Genomic DNA, 18,900 nt, shown 5'->3' with positions numbered 1-18,900 from the left:
TGGACAACCCTTCAGGCTTGATCACCCTGTAGCCAGTCCTCAGCCTCCCCGCCTTGGCGTATCCCAGCGAAAACCAAGGGCTCGAAAATCCGACAATCGACAGCGATTTACCACGTTACAGTTTTGTTATCTATCATCCCGTTCATGAACTGTTGACCAGCCCTAGGACTAACTAGTGAGTAGCCGCACCTATCCCGCAAGGAGTAGAAAGCAAAGGCTCACTGGTGAACCCTGTGGGCCGACAGACCCCCTTTATATCTGGCATACTGTAACTGAAGAGACATCAGAGACTCCACCTTTTAACTGCCTCTCTTTGTAGTTTAGACAGCATATCTATGCTTTCTATACTTATATTTACTGCAGCTTCATTCCAGCTGACCTCCCCTCTTATTTGTAAGAGGGTGAGGCCAGGTGAGTGAATAAAACAAATTTTTACTTTACCTTATATTTACTCCATAATAACTTCTACCACTAACACCCTATTTCAATGAGCTGTTGATCAGTTCTGGGACTTAAGGAGTTGGCAGCCGCACCTAGCCCATTGGGTTAGAACGCAAGGGCTTATTCCGGAACCCCATGAACCAACAGACATCCTACAAACTTATCATAGAAAACTAACAACTTACTCTAAGTCGTCTACTCGCGCCTACTCAGTGAACCTTGAAGGCGGTCATAAAGCTACCTCCAATCCCGCCCCACAAGCTGCGCGCTTGCCCGCTCCGTAAAGCCCGCGGCTCCCCAAGCGGTGCCGGAATCGCTAGCCCTGCATTCCGCCACATGGGCATGCATTATGCCATACCTGAGAGGCTGTGGGTCTGGTACACATCACCATGCATGTAATGGAAATACAGTTGGCATGGCATGTTTTCATGAATTGCTGCCTCAATACCTGGCACTTGCAGAAACAATGAGCCCAATCATGGTTCTGTCCATGGGCTGCCATTTCTGCAGTGCCCATTCAAAGGCTGCTAGGTTTTGGTGGCTTGAATGGAGTACGTACTAGCTCTCAACCCCTTCCCAAATAGTCAGGAGATCCACTACCTCCTCCTGGGCCCAGTTGTTGTTGCCCTTGCAAATGGTGCTGGGCAATAATGGTGGGGCCATTGTTGAAGGATCAGTGGGTGAATAGAGGGGTGTCCAAAGTGGACCTTGACTCAGTGGATGCACGAATGGATGAGTGGGCAGGTCCTCCAATGAGCAGATCTTTCTGGTGTGTGGATGGGTCCATGGTTGTTCAGATGGACCCGACGCTGATGCTAAGCTTAAGTGACTGGTGAACATAAAATTGCTGGCAAATTCACCATTCAGGACAATTACTAGGTGGGTAAAATTGCCTGGGCCCTGTTACTTTTGGGCAGTTGGGTTCTAACACCAGGCCTAAAGCAGCTGCCCCAAGTTGATGATGCCCTGGGATTGGGGTGGAAGTGGTGCCTAGAGGACCAACTGGGGCACATGCCCCAGGATGATGTGCTGAGATACACTTTGCAATACTCCAGAAGAAGCTGTTACTGCCTCTTGTCCTGGATCAGTTTTCTGGGCTTTGCCTTGGGACATGGGAAATGAATGGCTGTATGCATGCACTTTGTCCCAGGAAAATACAGTTTCTCTTAGGACAAATACAGTCTCTGTTCATTGACTTAGATGGTGAGATGCAATAAACAAGCTCTGACTTCCGAGCTTTCAGAGTTCAAAGCAAAGTGGAATGAAAGTGTATTTGCTTAGCTAAAAATTGATTGGATGTCCTCACATTCACACAATATTAGCAGTCACCCTAGCCATTCTTCCCCAGGGGCTCAAGAACATATAGAAAAGAAGCACATGTTGGAGTCATGAAAGGGCCTGTCCTTATTCCAAAGGTAAGTGACAGAAACTTGAGCTTATGAGATATTGGGCTGTTCGGAGAACGTATCTGAGAGAGCTTCCCATGGCTCCTCCACATTTGCCCTTGTGACCTGTGTTAAGACACTCGGCTTTTAACTGCCTTGCAATTAAACCTGATTTGAAAAGAGGAATCTCAGTTAACATTCACTGATTCTATCTTTCTACTTGTCTATACAACTATCTGAGTAATAAATTTCATTTCCTACCATCATCTTCCTTTCTGTTGTCTCTTGTTCATCCACCCCCTCTTATAACTTTCTCTCATTCTCTTTTTGTTTTCTTTAGCCCTGTACATACCTCCCTGCCTTTCTTGTCATCTATCCCTGGTCATACCTCTTTTTTTTGTCTTTTTATCTTGATTTTTATCTTGGTGTGTGTGTCAGTATTCATCTCTTTGATTCTTTGTATTTCTATGTGTGCATTTCTTTCTTTCATTCCATCTTCTCATCTATTTCTCTTCATTTCTCTCTTCCTTTTTCTTCTAATTGGATACATCACTTCTCTCTTGGCTTTCTTTGATAATAACAAACATAAAATATGTATAAAAATTCAAAAGTAAGTTTCTACGGATATTCTCATTACCTATATCATTTTCTTTTCCTTTAAATTCTGCCAAGGCCTGGATTCTTTTAACAACTGGTAGTGAGGAGTGCTAAAGGGTAATTACATATTATTATTATTAATAATAAACAACATCATAAACATCATAACATAGTTTATATTATTTTTAGTTCAAACATTTTATGGGAAAGAGCAGCTATTACTAATTTATCTTCTTTGTACTATTTAATATTGTGGGTTACTGTATTTTGTCTCATTCTGTTCAATCTCTGTTGCCCACTGCGTCATCTTTTTTTGTATCCTACTCCCACAATTTCTTATTTACAAATATTACAGTAGTACTTAGACACCTCTGTTACAATGGTGAAAATAGGTCACACCCATTCTACACAGGCTTTCCCTTTTCTGAAAAGCACATTAACAAGTTTTTGCTCTTCTTCACGCTGACTCCAAATCTAATTTATGAGATTGAAGTTTTCTCCTCTGTGAACCTGAATGAATGAAAGAGAAAAGGACCATATGACTTTTTCCAAGGAAGTCCAAGGGAATTTAGCAAACATCTTCCAATGAATTTCATGTGGGTAGCAAATTGAATTAAGCTGTTTCTGAAAGTCTCATCCAAGTTGTTTCTTAGTAATATAAATTCAGTTTAATGGTCTTCTCTCCTACATACTTGAATGCTGTTTGGCATCAAATGTCTCCTTTTGAATATGCAGTTGGAGTAATATATTGATGCAAAGACTCAATTCATGACCTGGGTGCTTGAATCTTTTTGTTTCTTTTGGAAGTCCTTGGCTGGAAGGAACCTCAGAAGCTCATCTAATGCAGCTCCCTGCTCAAGGCAGGATCAACGCTGACTAAACCATCCTGGCCAAATGTTGGTCTAACCTGCTCTTGAAAACTACCAAGGATGGAGAGTCCAGTTTCTCTAGGTAGGTTGTTCTAAATGATCACAGGCTAGTCCTAACGATTACCCAGGGAATTTATGTAATTTGTTACTGACAGCATGTGAAACAAATCTCTGCTCAGAATACTTCAGACTTACATGACCCTACCTTGGCACAGGGGTGGACTAAATTCCTTCTGCAGATCCATTTCTTTACAGTCTCCTGTTCTCTTGTTTTTAGTTATTGTGTGCCAAGATATACAAAGTTGAATAGGGGTTTTCAGCATGTCCCATTTTGGGTGCCAATGGGCCTTGGGACATATGTAATTTGTGCAATTCCAAATTTGGGGATTTTGTGCTGCAATAAAGTTGGGACATGACAGAAGCAGGCCCTCCCAGTGAGTCTGAGCATGCAGTGCTCATGCTCCACCACTATAGGGATGCTGAGCAAATATTCCAGCATGCCTTGCTACACCGATTCCTGAGAACTGAGCAAAGTGCAAATTGCCTGTCTGGCTGACAGCCTGCTTTTGGCTTGTGGGGGAAGCTGAGGTTTAGCGGGGGCAGATGATGGTGGTAGGGTCCACCCCTGCTCTTTCCCTGGGTACTCTACTAGACTCTTAGTTCCTGTGTGCAGTGTGGGAAGGGCCAAGGAGCTAGTTTGCAGCTCCTTGGGACAATTAAGTGTTAATTAAGCTGATGTTGGCGACCAGCATGGACAGCTAGAGACCCTCTGGTAAAAATTCGTGGGAAAAACAGTACAGGGGACACAACGGTGGGAGTCTACTACAGACCTCCCACTCAAAGTCCTGAGCTTGACCAGGAGTTCGCCTGGGAACTGACTGAGGCCGCTTGCTCCAGGAGCTTGGTTGTCATGGGTGACTTCAATTACCCGGACATCCCGTGGGAAAATCACTCAGCAAAATCCGAGCAGTCGCAAAGCTCTCTCTCATGCGTGGATGACCTCTACCTGACTCAAGAAGTCTATGGGCCAACGAGAGGCAAAGCGCTGCTCGACCTGGTACTGGCTACGGGGGACGACCTAATTGGCGACCTAGTGATCGATGGGAAGCTGGGTGACAGCGACCACGAGCTGATCACCTTCACCATCCGCTGTAAAGCTGGCAAGTCAGTCAGCAACACAGAAGTCCTTGACTTCAGAAAAGCCAACTTTGATAAGCTCAAGAGGCTTGTCGGTCAGGCCCTCAGGGACCATGACCCCAGGGAGATGGGAGTTCAAGAAGAGTGGTTGCTTCTCAAGGAAGTGATCCTAAATGCACAAGCTAAATCTATTCCAACATGGAGGAAAGGCAGCAAGAAGGCACAGCAGCCCTCCTGGCTCTCCAGGGACCTAGCGGACCTCCTGCAGCTAAAAACGAAAGCCTACAAAGGATGGAGGATGGGATTCACCTCCAAGGAGGATTATTCTGCGCTGGTCCGGTCCTGCAGGGAGCAAACCAGGAAAGCCAAGGCTGCAACTGAACTCCAACTAGCTTCAAGCATCAAGGACAACAAAAAGTCCTTTTTCAGATATGTGGGGAGCCGGAGGAAAAGCAAGGGCAATGTTGGACCCCTGCTAAACCAGATGGGGCAACTGACAACTGACGCCCAGGAAAAAGCCAACCTATTAAATAGGTACTTTGCGTCAGTCTTTCATCAGTCCCATGAGATGCCCATGCCTGCTATGGGACAGGGAGATCTGGGTGATGGGGATCCCCTACCCTCCATAAATGCTGACCTCGTGAAGGAACACCTTGAGAAGCTGGATACCTTCAAGTCAGCCGGCCCTGACAATCTGCACCCCAGGGTACTCAAGGAGCTGGAGAGCATCATAGCCCAGCCCCTGGCACAAATCTCTGAAAACTCCTGGCGCTCTGGTGTAGTGCCCGAAGACTGGAAGAAGGCCAATGTGGTGCCGATCTTCAAGAAAGGGAGGAGAGTGAATCTGGCTAACTACAGGCCCATTAGCCTGACTTCTATCCTGGGGAAGATCTTAGAAAAGTTTATTAAGGAGGCCATCCTTGAGGGACTGGCCCAGGCTAACATTCTAAGGGACAGCCAGCAGGGGTTTGTTGCGGGTAGGTCTTGTTTGACCAATCTCATTTCCTTCTATGACCAGGTGACCTATCACCTGGACAAGGGAGAAGAGATTGATGTCATATATCTTGACTTCAGAAAAGCCTTTGATCTGGTATCCCATGATCACCTCTTGGCCAAACTGCCCAGTTGTGGCCTTGGCTCCACCACGATCAGCTGGCTGGGAAACTGGCTCCGTGGTTGGACCCAGAGGGTTTTAATTAATGGCAGTCAGTCATCGTGGTGCCCTGTGACCAGTGGGGTCCCTCAAGGCTCTGTCCTGGGACCCATCCTATTCAACATCTTCATTAATGATGTGGACATTGGAGTCAGGAGTGGACTGGCCAAGTTCGCGGATGACACCAAACTTTGGGGCAAAGCATCCATGCCAGAAGATAGGCAGGTGACCCAGGCTGACCTGGACAAGCTCAGCAAATAGGCGGATGAGAACCTGATGGTGTTTAACACCAAAAAATGCAAGGTTCTCCACCTTTGGAGGAAAAACCTGCAGCTTCCTTATAGGCTCGGCAGTGCTACATTGGATAGCACTACAGAAGAAAGAGACTTGGGGGTCATCATTGACCACAAGATGAACATGAGCCTGCAATGCGATGCTGCGGCTAGTAAAGCGACCAAAATGCTGGCTTGCATCCATAGAAGCTTCTCGAGCAAATCCCGGGACGTCATTCTCCCCTTGTACTCGGCCTTGGTGAGGCCGCAGCTGGAGTACTGCGCCCAGTTTTGGGCTCCACAATTCAAAAAGGATGTGGAGAAGCTTGAGAGAGTCCAGAGGAGAGCCACGCGCATGATCAGAGGTCAGGAAAACAGATCTTACGATGACAGGCTGAGCGCCATGGGACTCTTTAGCCTGGAAAAGCGTAGGCTCAGGGGTGATCTGATGGCCACCTATAAGTTTATCAGGGGTGACCAGCAGGATCTGGGGGAATGTTTGTTCACCAGAGCGCCCCAAGGGATGATGAGGTCGAACGGTCACAAACTCCTGCAAGAGCGTTTCAGGCTGGACATAAGGAAGAATTTTTTTTACTGTCCGAGCCCCCAAGGTCTGGAACAGTCTGCCAGCGGAGGTGGTTCAAGCACCTACATTGAACACCTTCAAGAGTAAATTGGATGCTTATCTTGCTGGGATCCTGTGACCCCAGCTGACTTCCTGCCCTTTGGGTGGCGGGCTGGACTCGATCTCCTGAGGTCCCTTCCAGTCCTAATGTCTATGAAAACTATGAAATCTAGTGTCCAAAGCTGTAAATAAGGATTGGGAATGGTGCATTCTGGGATGCTGGAAGACAGCAGTATCTCCACGGGGCAGGCACGTTTGATGTTCCTGTCAAAGATACTACCATCCCAAAATAAACCTCAGTGAAAAAAGCACAACTTTGCATCTTTTCTCTTCTGCTGTCAAATGGCTTGAATGTGTCTCTGCTTACACTTTGGGATGTCGGAAATGGATTTGGAATCACAAAAACTGAATGTGCACCAAGGGCATAAGTTGCAGCTTTTAAAGGTAGGCTTGACTTTCAGATAGCAGCATTTTTAAAAATGAGGACACTTTCTAAAGTGTATTGAACTGGTTGCTCAATATCATCATCATCAAAAAAACCCCAACCCATTCAGTTCTTTTAAAACTCTCTCCCTATGATTGTTGCAGTGTTATCCAAGTTTCTGGGGGAGCCTAAGTGACATTGAGTCATGTCTAGAGGTTATAACAGAGGAGAGAACAATAGATGACAGTGTTTCATAAGCTTGTTTCAAAAGTATATATTTCAGTGAGTATGTTATTGAATATATTTCACAACATCTAGCAATGTATTGGATAATATTCAGTTGCATCCCTTACTGTGTCTTGTGACTTGACAGATGAATTTTACAGCCAATGCAGAAAGGGGGAACCAGAGCAATCCATATGTTTTCAATCTCCAAGGATTCCCTGTTTCATAGTTTCACAGTAGCTAAGGTCAGGAGGGACCTGATAAGATCATCTCGTCTGACCCCCGGCCACAGGCAGGAATGAATGCTGGGTTCACAAGACCCCAGACAGGTAATCGTCCAACCTCCTCTTGAATTTATCCAAGGTAGGGGCAAGGACCACTTCCCTGGGAAACTGGTTCCAGATTTTGGCCACCTTAACTGTAAAATATTGTCTTCTGATCTCTAACCTAAGCCTATTCTCCATCAGCTTATTACCATTGATCCTTGTCCCCCCAGGTGGTGCTGGGGAGAAAAGGGCTCTGCCTATTTGCTGTTGATTTCCCCTGATGAGTTTGTAGGCAGCCCCCAGGTCCCCTCTCAGCCTCCTCTTGCTGAGGCTGAACAGGTTCCGGTCCCTCAGTCTCTTCTCATAGGGCCTGTCCTGCTGCCCTCTCGTCAGGCGGGTGGCCCTCCTCTGAACTCTCTCCAGGCTGGCCACATCCCTTTTTGAAGTGCGGCGCCCAGTACTGGATGCAGTACTCCAGCTGCGGCCTGACCAGTGTCCCGTAGAGGGGGACGATCACCTCTCTAGACCAGCTTAAGATGCATCTGTGGATGCATGACAAGATATGGCCGGCCTTGCTGGCTGTGGTCTGGCATTGGCGGCTCATGTTCATCTGGGAGTCAATAATGACTCCAAGATCCCTTTCTGCCTCTGTGCTTTCAAGAGGGGAACTCCCCAGCCTGTCTGTGTGCTGTGGATCCTTCTCCCAAGGTGCAGCACCCTGCATTTGTCTACATTGAACCCCATCCAATTTTCCTCTGCCCAGTACTGTAGTCTGTCTAAGTCTATTTGCAGCCTCTCTCTCCCTTTAAGTGTGTCCGCCTTGCAGTTGTTATTTTCAGGTCTCCCTCTTCATGTACATCCTGACAGTGACAGCAAATGTCTCCATCATACTCTTAGTGAGAACTCACCCACAACTACACACAGCCATGTACTGGTTTCTCTGCAACCTCTCTTTCCTCTCCAGTCCCCTTGGAGAAAAGTCAGGCAATCTCCTTCCTTAGCTGCCTCCTACAGAAGTACTTTGTTTTCTCCCGGGGCTGTACAGATTATTTCCTCCTGGCTGTCATGGCCTATGACCGGTATTTGGCCCTATTCTACCCACTGCACTATAGCTCCATTATGAATGGCACCTTGTCTGCTCAGCTGGCTCTTGGCTCTGTGGCTTTCCAGCTATTTCTGCCCCAGCATATTTGATCTCCAGGCTGTCCTTCTGTGGATGTAATATCATCAGTCATTTCTTTTGTGACATAGCCCCATGGATAGTTCTCTCCTGCACTGACACACATTCAGTGGAGCTGGTGGCCTTCATCATCTCATTCATTGTCATCCTGGGCTCATGCGCAATAACTCTGGTATCCTACATTTACATCATCTCCCATCAGCCAAAGGTCACCAAAAGGCCTTTTCTACTTGTTCTTCTCACCAGATTGTCGTGATTATCTGGTATGGCTCCACCATTTTCCTGCATGTCAAGCCTTCCATAAAGGAAACACTTGATTTGACCGAAACTGTCCATGTACTAAACACTACTGTCACTCCAGTGCTGATCCCCTTTATCTATGCTTTGAGGAACAAAGAGGTGAAGGATGTTTTGAGAAAAGTGGTCAGTGTGGCATGACTTATTCTCTAAAAATGTTACTGTCAGTAGATAAACAATATCCTGTTCAATGACATTTTTATTGTCCTAAGTGCTGATATCCCTTATTCACAGAAGTCACTATGACTTCAAGGTGCTAGCAAGGAGGATGTCACGCCTGGGGAGGTTGGGCCCTTGCCTGGAATTCTGTAGACCTGGGGTCCATTTCCAAGCCTATCACAGAAAAAGTCTGTGACCTGGTCACATTGCGCCAGTTCTCTGTGCCTGTTTTGCCATCCAAAAGCTAGAGTTAATGGTACTGGCTTCATTTTCTTAAAGATTTCTGGACTCTGAGGAAAAGTGTCTGATTTTGTTATGATCTCCTTTTAACTCCCACGAACATTTGATCCATTGTCATTATTACTATCTAGGTAGCAAGTGCTCCAGTTACCCAAAGCTGTCATGTTCTGATCTATCAAAGAACTAGAAGACAGTGGAAATACTGGCTCATATATTTAAAAGTAATGGAAGCTCCTTTAAACCTTCAGTCCAACTACGGAGTAAATATCAAGCATAGTAAAAATAAATAAATCTTGTGATTTGGAAATAATGTTGAGGGCTAAGGACAGAAGTTACACACAAACCGGTTTAAGTGATCAGAAACTGGTTTAAACCTGTAACAGAACATAAGTGCAGTGCGCACAAACCAGTTTCAAAATGGCCAAAACTGGTTTGAGATAAACCTGGTTGAATGCAGGTTAACTGATGGAGCTCAAACGGGTTTATGCAATTTCTGTCCCAAACCTCTTCCTGGTTTAAGTGAAACCAGAATCCCCCAGCATCCCAGCATGCTGTCTAGGCTGAATTCTGCTCTCTGCTCCAGCCAAGCAGGGCTGGTCCTGCCCCTTTGCTCCCCAGCCAGAGTAGGGACAGCCAGGGGTGGGGGCCTGGCCAGACACTGTCCCTGGAAGGGAGCAGGGAAGAGTTTTATTTCACTCCTCCCTCCCCTGTCTCACCAGCATGGACCTGCCAGGCATTTCTCTGCTCACTGCTCCAGTGGGAGGGGCCTGGCCAGCCCCAGCAGTAGCCTGGAGTGACCTGGCCAGGGAGGGGGTTTAATTCCTCCCTGTTCCACCAGCGTGGACCCGAGCTGGGGTCCACCAGGCGCTCCCCCCTTGCTACTGCAGCAGCAGGCACGGGGGCATGGCCAGGCCTGTTCCAGACTTGTTCCAAAGAACAAGTGGTAGGGCACAATCCGTCCCTTACAATAACCACTGATATCATCCATATGCAATACTTCTTTCACTTCTTACTCTCATCCACCTGGCACTGGGACCCTCAGGGTTACTAGCAATAATGGCTGCATACTAAAGGAGAGTAGATTTAGATTGGACATCAGGAAGAAAGTCTTTATGGTGAGGGTTGCCAAAATATGGAATGGGCTTGCAAGGGAGGTGGTGCTTTCCCCTACCTTGGAGGCGTTCAAGAAAAGATTAGACAGGCACCTAGCTGGGGTTATTTAACCTCAGTGCTCTTTCCTACCTAGGGGTCAGACTTGATGATCTGCAAGGTCCCTTTGAACCTAGAAATCTATGAACTCTCTTACTGACTGTGTCCCACCTCAGTCTCTGCACAAGCATCTCAATAGCACAAATAAAAGGTGCTGGGTGCAGCTGTACCCTACACTAAATAAAATAAAACTTGTTCAGGTGAAAATCTAACCAGCATGTCCACTTGTATTATCAGTGGTACATGTACCACAGTTTGGAAACTACTGTATTAAGCCATAGATCTGCAGAAGCTTTTAACTTCTTTCTGCCGAGGACCCTGTGCTACCATATACCCCCGTAGCAGTGTATTAGAAAGATGCATTTTTATGGAGATCAGACATATAGGATGCATCAATGAGTCACCTGCCTTATGCCGGTGTAGACAAGAAAACACAAGATGTACAGCCCTACATTTGTGTAATGTGTTTGAATCTTGTGTAGGAATACTGCGGGGACAATCAGGTTGAAATACATAGCAGTCATAATTACACTGGTGAAGGTGTTGTGTGCCCATGTCTATTCAGAGGTAACCATTTGCTCAAGGGAAATGGCTCGTAATAGCCACTGTGAGGCAGTGTGATAACCTTTATGACTCAAGGCATGGATATAAATTGCAAAAGATGAGCAGTTATTAGTGGGCAGCTACACATACACAGTAGGGGCTGAGAACCACTGGCTTACACCCATCACACACCTAATGGAGCCACATTCTCTTCTATTTTATGTAGGACCTTATACCATAGTTATTATAATGGTGTGTATGCTCATACCACTTTCCAAGCCATCTTAAGAGCACCTTTGAGAGACAGCCTAGAAATGAGACCACTGGGGATGTCTTGTCACCTCTCACAAGCCGGCTAGAGGCAGAGAGTAAGAGAGCTGCAGTGGAGGGTCCAACCCACCCCCACAAAAAAAATTCTGCCTGAAAGCAACAGGTGCCTCTGCTCCTTCATCCCTACTAGAAGACCACCTCTGCACACCGCACGTCCTCCCCAGCAGCAGCTCACTAGACAGACCACCTCTGTCACTGCCTGTTTCTCCAGTGGTGGACAGCAATGAGAGTGGCAGGCCTGGCACTGCTGTCCCTCCCTGTGCCCAACTACAACTCAGGTGATTTGCCCTGAGATCCTGTCTGGGAAGGCACTGTTCACATGCACGATCAAAGTGTGCCACATCCCTGTCTTTGCTGCCTGCCCTGACTGCAGCAGAAATTGTATTAAAAATAGCCTGACATGACTTGGAGGTGATGCCTAGTGGCAACAAGACCAGGGTAAGCCAACCTGTCCTGGCACACCCTGTGCAGGCTACCCATCACCAAGAGAACCGGTGGCTTCCAGTGGCAGCTGCTGCAGGGGGTCTTGGCTATGGGCACCTTTGTGCACCACTTAGGTTGCAGAGTGCCTCTTCAGTGACCCAGCGTGACACAAGCCAGTCCACATTTTGTTACAAAGCCAAGTGTTTAGATCCAAATGTGCCCAGACCAGGAAGCAGAAGAGAGAAAGAAAAAGAAAGAACGATAGACAGATCTTCTGAAAAGTAATGAACACACCTCTTGTGCAGTTAGAGTTAAATATTGTTGGTTCGTTTTGTTAGTTCTAAAGAGTATTTTTCATGACTGTATAGTTAACTGTTTAGAGACAAAGCGAATGGGAAATGACGCTAACAAGGTTTTGCAGTGCAACTGTAACCCTCTTCTATGGATGGCTATAGTAGTGGTAGTGGTAGTGGTTAAAGATCAAGCAAAGACTCCTAGCCCCTCGTGACTGGTCAAGGGAAGTGGCAAGAACATATTGGCCAATAGGTTGCACTGTTTCTATCGATCTAATCAAAGATCTGGAATGACAAACCCGTACTTGGAAAGCTTCCTCATCCATTTCATTTGAAACATGTTAATTTTACATTTTCATTTGGATAAAACTAATAAACTTTTCAGTTAAAAAAAAAAAGTTCCAATGATCATTACAAACAACTATCTCAGCAGCACACCTAAGAAGAAATCTCTCTAATTAGCAGGGCAGCACCTGCTGCTCCAGAGAATTGTAGGAGCCCACATCCATCATTATAACATCGTGCGCTTTAACGAGCGCTCCAAGGAATACTGTGCCGAGGCGAGGAGCCAGGGACACCGCAGGGAAATCTGGCAAATCTCTGGGCATTAAGGGCTGTGACAGAAACAAAGCTATTGATTGGTCTTGATGGGTCCCATTGGGAGTCATTAAAATAAAAAGTTATTTGGGAAATGCAGGTCTGAGGAAGTCTTCTGGGGCTGGTATGAAAAGAAAGGGAGTATAGATTAAAGTTTGAGAAGGAAGGAAATGAACAGCTCATATGTCAAGTTGCCCCCTGATGGGTAAGGTAATATGGGTCAAGCCGTGATCGCCAGTTCACGGGAAGGGCGATGCCTTCATTCATTCATTCTGTGAATGAATCCCATTTGTACAATCTGCGAGGAATGCGAGGGGCGGGGTGCCGTGCCACCGACACACAAATGCAGCTCAAATTCCCAGGAGGTCAGCGCAGGCAGGCAGGCCCGGGTGTCACGTTCAAAAAGCACTGCTTGGAGTCTAGCCTTCAGTGGCAGATAACCAGTTCGTCTGTAAGGTGCCACCCTGCCGGACATACATATGTGCCCAGAAGCCTCATGCATGACCTGTAGGCCCCCCTGCTACCCAGCACTGGGCTCCCAAACAATTGTGCATGCACATATGCACACAGCTCTGCCAGTGTGCATTCAACATAACCTACAGAGCCTGCTATAAAGCTCCTAGCCCTCTCCGCACACAGCTCTGACAATTTTACTTACCACTGACCTGCAGCCCCTCTTCCTGGCCAGACCTGGGCTCTCCCATCACCAGCTCTAAAAACATCTCTTATTCCTGACTTTAACACACTTACTCTCCCCAGCCTCAAGCCTTTCCAGCCTTGACAATCCCCTTCAATCCTGCTCTGCCCACTCTGCTACCTTAGGACTGGATTTTCCCTGCCCAGTTTTTTCTGAAATCTCTGCATCCCAAACATCAGAAGCCCATTTCTTGTTGGAGCTTGCTTAGCAGCCATCAGCAGTCACCTGTCCTGGACCCGATTCCCATTTGTGTTAATGCATTTTAGTAAGGAGTCACATCTCTCTCTTATATTTCCTGCCTTGGACACATGACTGATAATTCACCTGGATGCAAACTGTCTCCCACTTCCACCCCCCGCCTTTCCCTCTGTGCCGCTATTGTGACTTGCAGACATGCCTTCTACTCCAGGCCTCACACTGCAGGCAGACATGGGAGCCCTGCTCTTGAACTGGCCCAGCACAGCACTTATTAGGCCAGACCAGAGCTGCAGCTAATACCCAGCCTGTGTGGAGCTGCCCTCCTCAGCCAGGAGTGAGGCTGGGCTAAACTTTCTTCATCCATCATGGGTCAGGATGAATGCCTGTTTCCCACCCCCATATACACAGTGAGCAGTATCAGGCCCCCCAGGAAATGACAGTGCATACCCACACAGTACTACAAACGCAGCATCAGTCCTTCCAGAAGGAGGCAGTGCACGCTCGATCACACACTGAACAATACCATTCCTTCCAGACAGAGGCAGTCACCTACCTGCACATCCTGAATAGGCTCAGCATCTATAGCCTGGTGCTCACGGGACACGTCCACATGCAGGTGGACATTTTCCACTAACAGAGGGCAGCAGACACACGTATGCATGCACAGCGCACATACAAGATCCCATTTTTCACAGTTGGAAGGGACCTTACCGATCATCAGGTCCAGCCCTCTGTGCACATCTAGGAAAGACTTCTGGGGTCAGATGACCTCAGCAAGGTGGGCATCCAGACGCTTTCTGAACATCACCAGGATTTGCTCCAGCAGGATGTTGAAGGGATATACCATGCATATTCTTGGGTACCCTGAAACAAATGCACAACTGGCCGTGTTATCCCCAGCAGAATATAATTGGGCACACATAGAAACATACAACTGATATAATTTATTCCAGGTGCAAGCAGCAGGAACACATACACCACACACACATACGTGCATATACACACTGCACATGCACAGAGCATGTCTACACAAGGCATTTACTGTGAACCAGACCAATCAGCCCTGCAGTAAACTGTGAATGTCTATGTGTGTTGTGCTATTAGGTCAAAGGAAACTCATTAACTCCACTGCAGGATAGTACTGCCAGACATAAGTACTATCCTATGGAGGAGTCACTCCACTGCAATACATGTGTAGATGCTGACGGGGTTGGCTGGGGTGTGAGGGTGCTACAGTGCAGGGCTTCCTGTCAACTAGCCCTGTCCTGGAGCACCCTCATGACCTGGCCAGCCCCTCCACAACATGTTGAGCTGGATTGCAGCCCCAGGCTGACCCCCAGAGCCCTTTGCCAGCCAGGGCTGCTCTGCCCCAGCTCAACATGCTGTGCTCCAAGGCGCACATGTAAATGTTGCGCCCAAGAGCAAACTGTGCCAGAGTTTATTGTGTCAAATTAATTTCACGTGTAGATGCACCCACAGGGTATAAAGCTCAGCCTCAGAAGCACAAGGGAGTTTTTTTCCCTACCACACAACATAACAAGCTGATTTCTCTCCAGCACAAAGATGACTATGAAACTATGACTTGAAACACATCAGTGCACATCTAAATACACACGGTCACATATATGAATACACAAAACTCAGCTTATTTTGTCCACTATGAAAACTCTGATATATGGACATCCAGATATCACCCATTTGTGAACTGCCATTACTCCAGCAGTGACATTGTGCACAGCACTGGCAAATCTTGCAGAACTGCCCAGCTTGGTTCTTGGTAGGCCAGACCTGGCATTGATGGAGCTTCACTATTGTTCTTGAGTCCCTGCTTCCTTCGACTGCCTGGACAGGCCAGGATTGGGGCAGGGCAGGACAGGGTCTTTTACCCTTGGTTACATGCTTGGAAATTCAGATTAAATAATGGTAATAGTAATACTCAATGGTAATAATAATAACAACAGTTTTGCACACAATGAGGAAACTACCTATAGGCAGTGGAGGGGGGCATGGGCCGGTCTGTACGTCTGTAGCACTGCATCACTAGAACAAATGGAGATATTTAAACTGAGATTTTCTCATGGACTAACAGTTCTCAAGCTTCTATTTCTATTCATTCAGAGTGGAATCAGGTACCTCACTTTAAGTGCCTCTGACCCCCATTGGCACCTTTATGTGCCTACCTCTCTCTCAAATCTGGTCCCAAGTCACGTTTGATAATTCAACCATAATTCAATCCTTTAAGCCACTAGTTTTCAGCCTGTGATCTGCAAACCCCCGGGGGTCAGCGGGGTCTAAGGGACCTGCGAAAGATGACTATGATCAATGAGAAGCAAGTGAATACTCACACTTACAGTTCAAAGGGGTCTGCACCTCCATTCAAAGTTTTCAAAGGGGTCAGCACATCCATTTGAAATGTTTTAGGGATCTACATATGAAAAACTGAAAACCACTGCTTTAGGTCAAGGCCATCAAGAGTATTTAGTTTCCTCATTTTGGGTGAAATCAGAAATTAGCTGCCTAAATGCTTTTGGCTATCCAAGACTTGAGGAGCTTTGCAATGTTTCACCTGTCCCATTCTGTGTCCCACATGTAAAACAGTGAGAGAGCATCTTGAGACGTAAGCAACTGCCATAAAAAAAAAAAGTTATGAAAGGAGTGGAGTGGATTTGACATTCAAAAAAATTCTGACATCTATCTGGGAAATCATACTTAATGTTGGTCAAAATGGTAAAATTGTAACGTGTGTAGCCATGACTCAGTTAAGACCTTGGCACCTCCTAAATTGTCCTTTTTTTTGGGGGGGGGGAGAAGGGGGAACAAAGAGGTATAATTTTTATTCAAGATAAAACAGCATGCTACAAAAGTAATATTTTGATCTCACGTTGTGTTCTCTATGGTATTTGTAGCAAGGCGGGCATCCCTGCTAGCCGCAGCTAGCTCCCCACCTGCCTGTCTCGGGCCTCACTCACCCCACCCTCTCTCACAGGGTCTCTTTCTTGCAGCAACAACTTATGCCACCTTACTCCCTCTTGGAGCAGGCACCCTTTGGCCACAGGCTTAGCTAGTCCATTCCTAGGGTGGCAGACATACTGTCTGTTGGGCCTCTCCCACAACCCTCACCAGGGTAGTGGCCAGCCAATTACCCGATTGGGTCTAAGCATACTCTGGCCCCTTTCAGGGTAATACTAAGTGTCTGTATATGTACTGGGCCCTCAGCCCTCTGGTTCTTCTCCCCCTTCACTGGGGTACCCATCTCTGCCCCCTTTACTCCCCAGTGGGCTCAGGTAGCTGTAGCTGTGCCTGGTCCTCACTCTCCCTCCTTGAGGTCTTGTACCCCTTAGGGCTCAGGTGGCCACAGCTGTGCCTGGCCCCACTACCTCTGGTGTCACCTGACCCACCCAAAGGTGGGAGCTGAGGTTAAGGCACCCTGACCCGCCTTTCACTGGGGTGGTAACTGGCCTGGCATTTCCTGGGGGCACCTGTGCCACTGAGAGCCCCACCATGCCACTGGCAGGGTACAGTTTTAGGTCATGCCCAGGACCAGGAACCTCCTAAACCAACTCCTACAGCTCCTCCCTTACCTCCAGTTGATACCAGCAGCCTTGCAACTAACCACTGTTGTCCTGCTTATATAGGCAGCCCTGATTCCAAAATGGCTGCCCTGATCAGGCACCTGCTGGCTGCTGGGCTCAGGCCCTTAAAGTGGCAGGCACAAACTGTGCCTGACCACAGTATTTATGGATTGCTGTAAGGCAGGAAAAGAGCACCACCATGTAGTCTGCATGACTACGTATCACAAACTGGATAGTTCAACTTGCTAGTCCTGACTGCCCAGGCCTCTTTCCACGCTTCTTCTTGAAGCTGGTCTTTTTCCTATTTTCTTGTTCATTTGGGAACTGGGGGAAGGGGAAGAAAGAAAGGAAAGTGGGGATGTTTCTGTCCACTTGGAGTAATGTCCAAGGCTAGATCCAAAAGTCCCCTTTGCGGGGCGGGGGAGGGAGCATACTCATCTCGCACAGTCACATACCCCTTGGCTTGGTCTGGCCCTACGTATCTCTCTCTTGGCTGCCTGGGGAGGGAGTGAAGGAGGGGGTATCATTTTTAAGGGAAGAGTATGAAAAGAGGAAGGTTAATTCCTAAAGTGTGTTCTGTCTTGGGATGGGCTATAATCTGGGTCTCCAATTCTCTCAAAAAGTGCCCTAGTCACTAGACACTTTGCCCCAGAAAAGAAGCAACTAGCCAGTGCTGGAGGAGGACCTGACTATCTTTAAGGCCATGCTGAAATCCATGGTGCATTTGGGCTTTGATAGCAGTGGGATAACATTTTGGAGCCAATTCTTTGGTGTTGCTGTATCTCTGTGGGTAGTGAAAGGCTTCCTTTTTCTGATTACTCCATAAACAGTGTTATATATAACTTCATATAATTTTTTTCTAGATATTTGCATAGCCCTCCTCACCTTAGTGACCTGCCCAGCATGATGTGTGTGCCTGGGAGATCCTGTTTTGCTGCATAGCTGCTCAGCCAGAGTGACATCCTACTGAGCTTACTCTATTCTTTTTAATTCAATGGTAATAATATTTACCTCTGAACATGATGCACAGGTTGATGTTTTCCCATTAAAATGAATAGGAAGTATGTACTCAGACCCCCTAAGTAGTTATGACCACGTTTGGCATTAATGGCTGCAAGGCAGATCCCTAGCTGGTCTAAATTGGCTATGCCAAGTTGTGATCAATGGGCCAAGTCCCCCATGGATGTAAATCAGACCCAGCTGCACTGCAATCAGTGGAGTCACATCTGCATATGGTATAGATAGATTTGGCTTCTGTGGTGGCAATAGGCCTGATCACCAACTGATTAAAATCTTTCTAGTTCCATTGGTGTTTTTCAGGAGTCCCTTAATCTGCCTGTGCCTCAGTTTCTCCATCTATGAAAAGGGACAGTAGCATCACTTTACCATAGCACAATGTTTTGACAATATAGTTAATAAATATTGCAGGGGACGAAGCCTATGCAGCTACCCAGTGAAGATATTTCCCCATGTCTTATGAATGATGTGTGGTTAAATGTATCACTGTTCACAGAGATACCTGTGATGGAAAGCATGCTGATACCTAGAGAATATTGCAGCCCCAAACAATGACCTCAAAACCATATCCCACTGAAATCAGAGATAGTTTTCCTTTGAGTTCGGGGTTACCAGGATTTGGGCCTACATGCTATATTTGATGATGAATTCATAAGAATAAAGTGAAACTCTTGGATGCTGTAGCACTAGGGAGCATTCCCGATTCCAAGTGGCTAGTGAGCTCCCACTGTTTGGAATGTGGAGAGATCAA

At 46.9% G+C, this 18,900-nt stretch overlaps 1 long non-coding RNA gene and 1 pseudogene across 2 annotated transcripts in view; both read left to right on the top strand.

The window, feature by feature from the left end:
- The window catches only part of LOC149861869 (uncharacterized), a 167,788-nt gene that overhangs the window by 81,617 nt on the left and 67,271 nt on the right, over window positions 1-18,900 (top strand). The window lies entirely within an intron of this gene.
- LOC149861873 (olfactory receptor 6F1-like) lies at window positions 7,906-9,067 on the top strand (annotated as a pseudogene).

The sequence above is a fragment of the Crocodylus siamensis genome, chromosome 6, assembly GCF_052110815.1.
Source record: "Crocodylus siamensis isolate JL-2025a chromosome 6, ASM5211081v1, whole genome shotgun sequence".
Lineage (NCBI taxonomy): Eukaryota > Metazoa > Chordata > Crocodylia > Crocodylidae > Crocodylus > Crocodylus siamensis.
The sequence above is the reverse complement of the archived record's forward strand: the minus strand, read 5'-3'. Positions and strand labels throughout refer to the sequence as shown.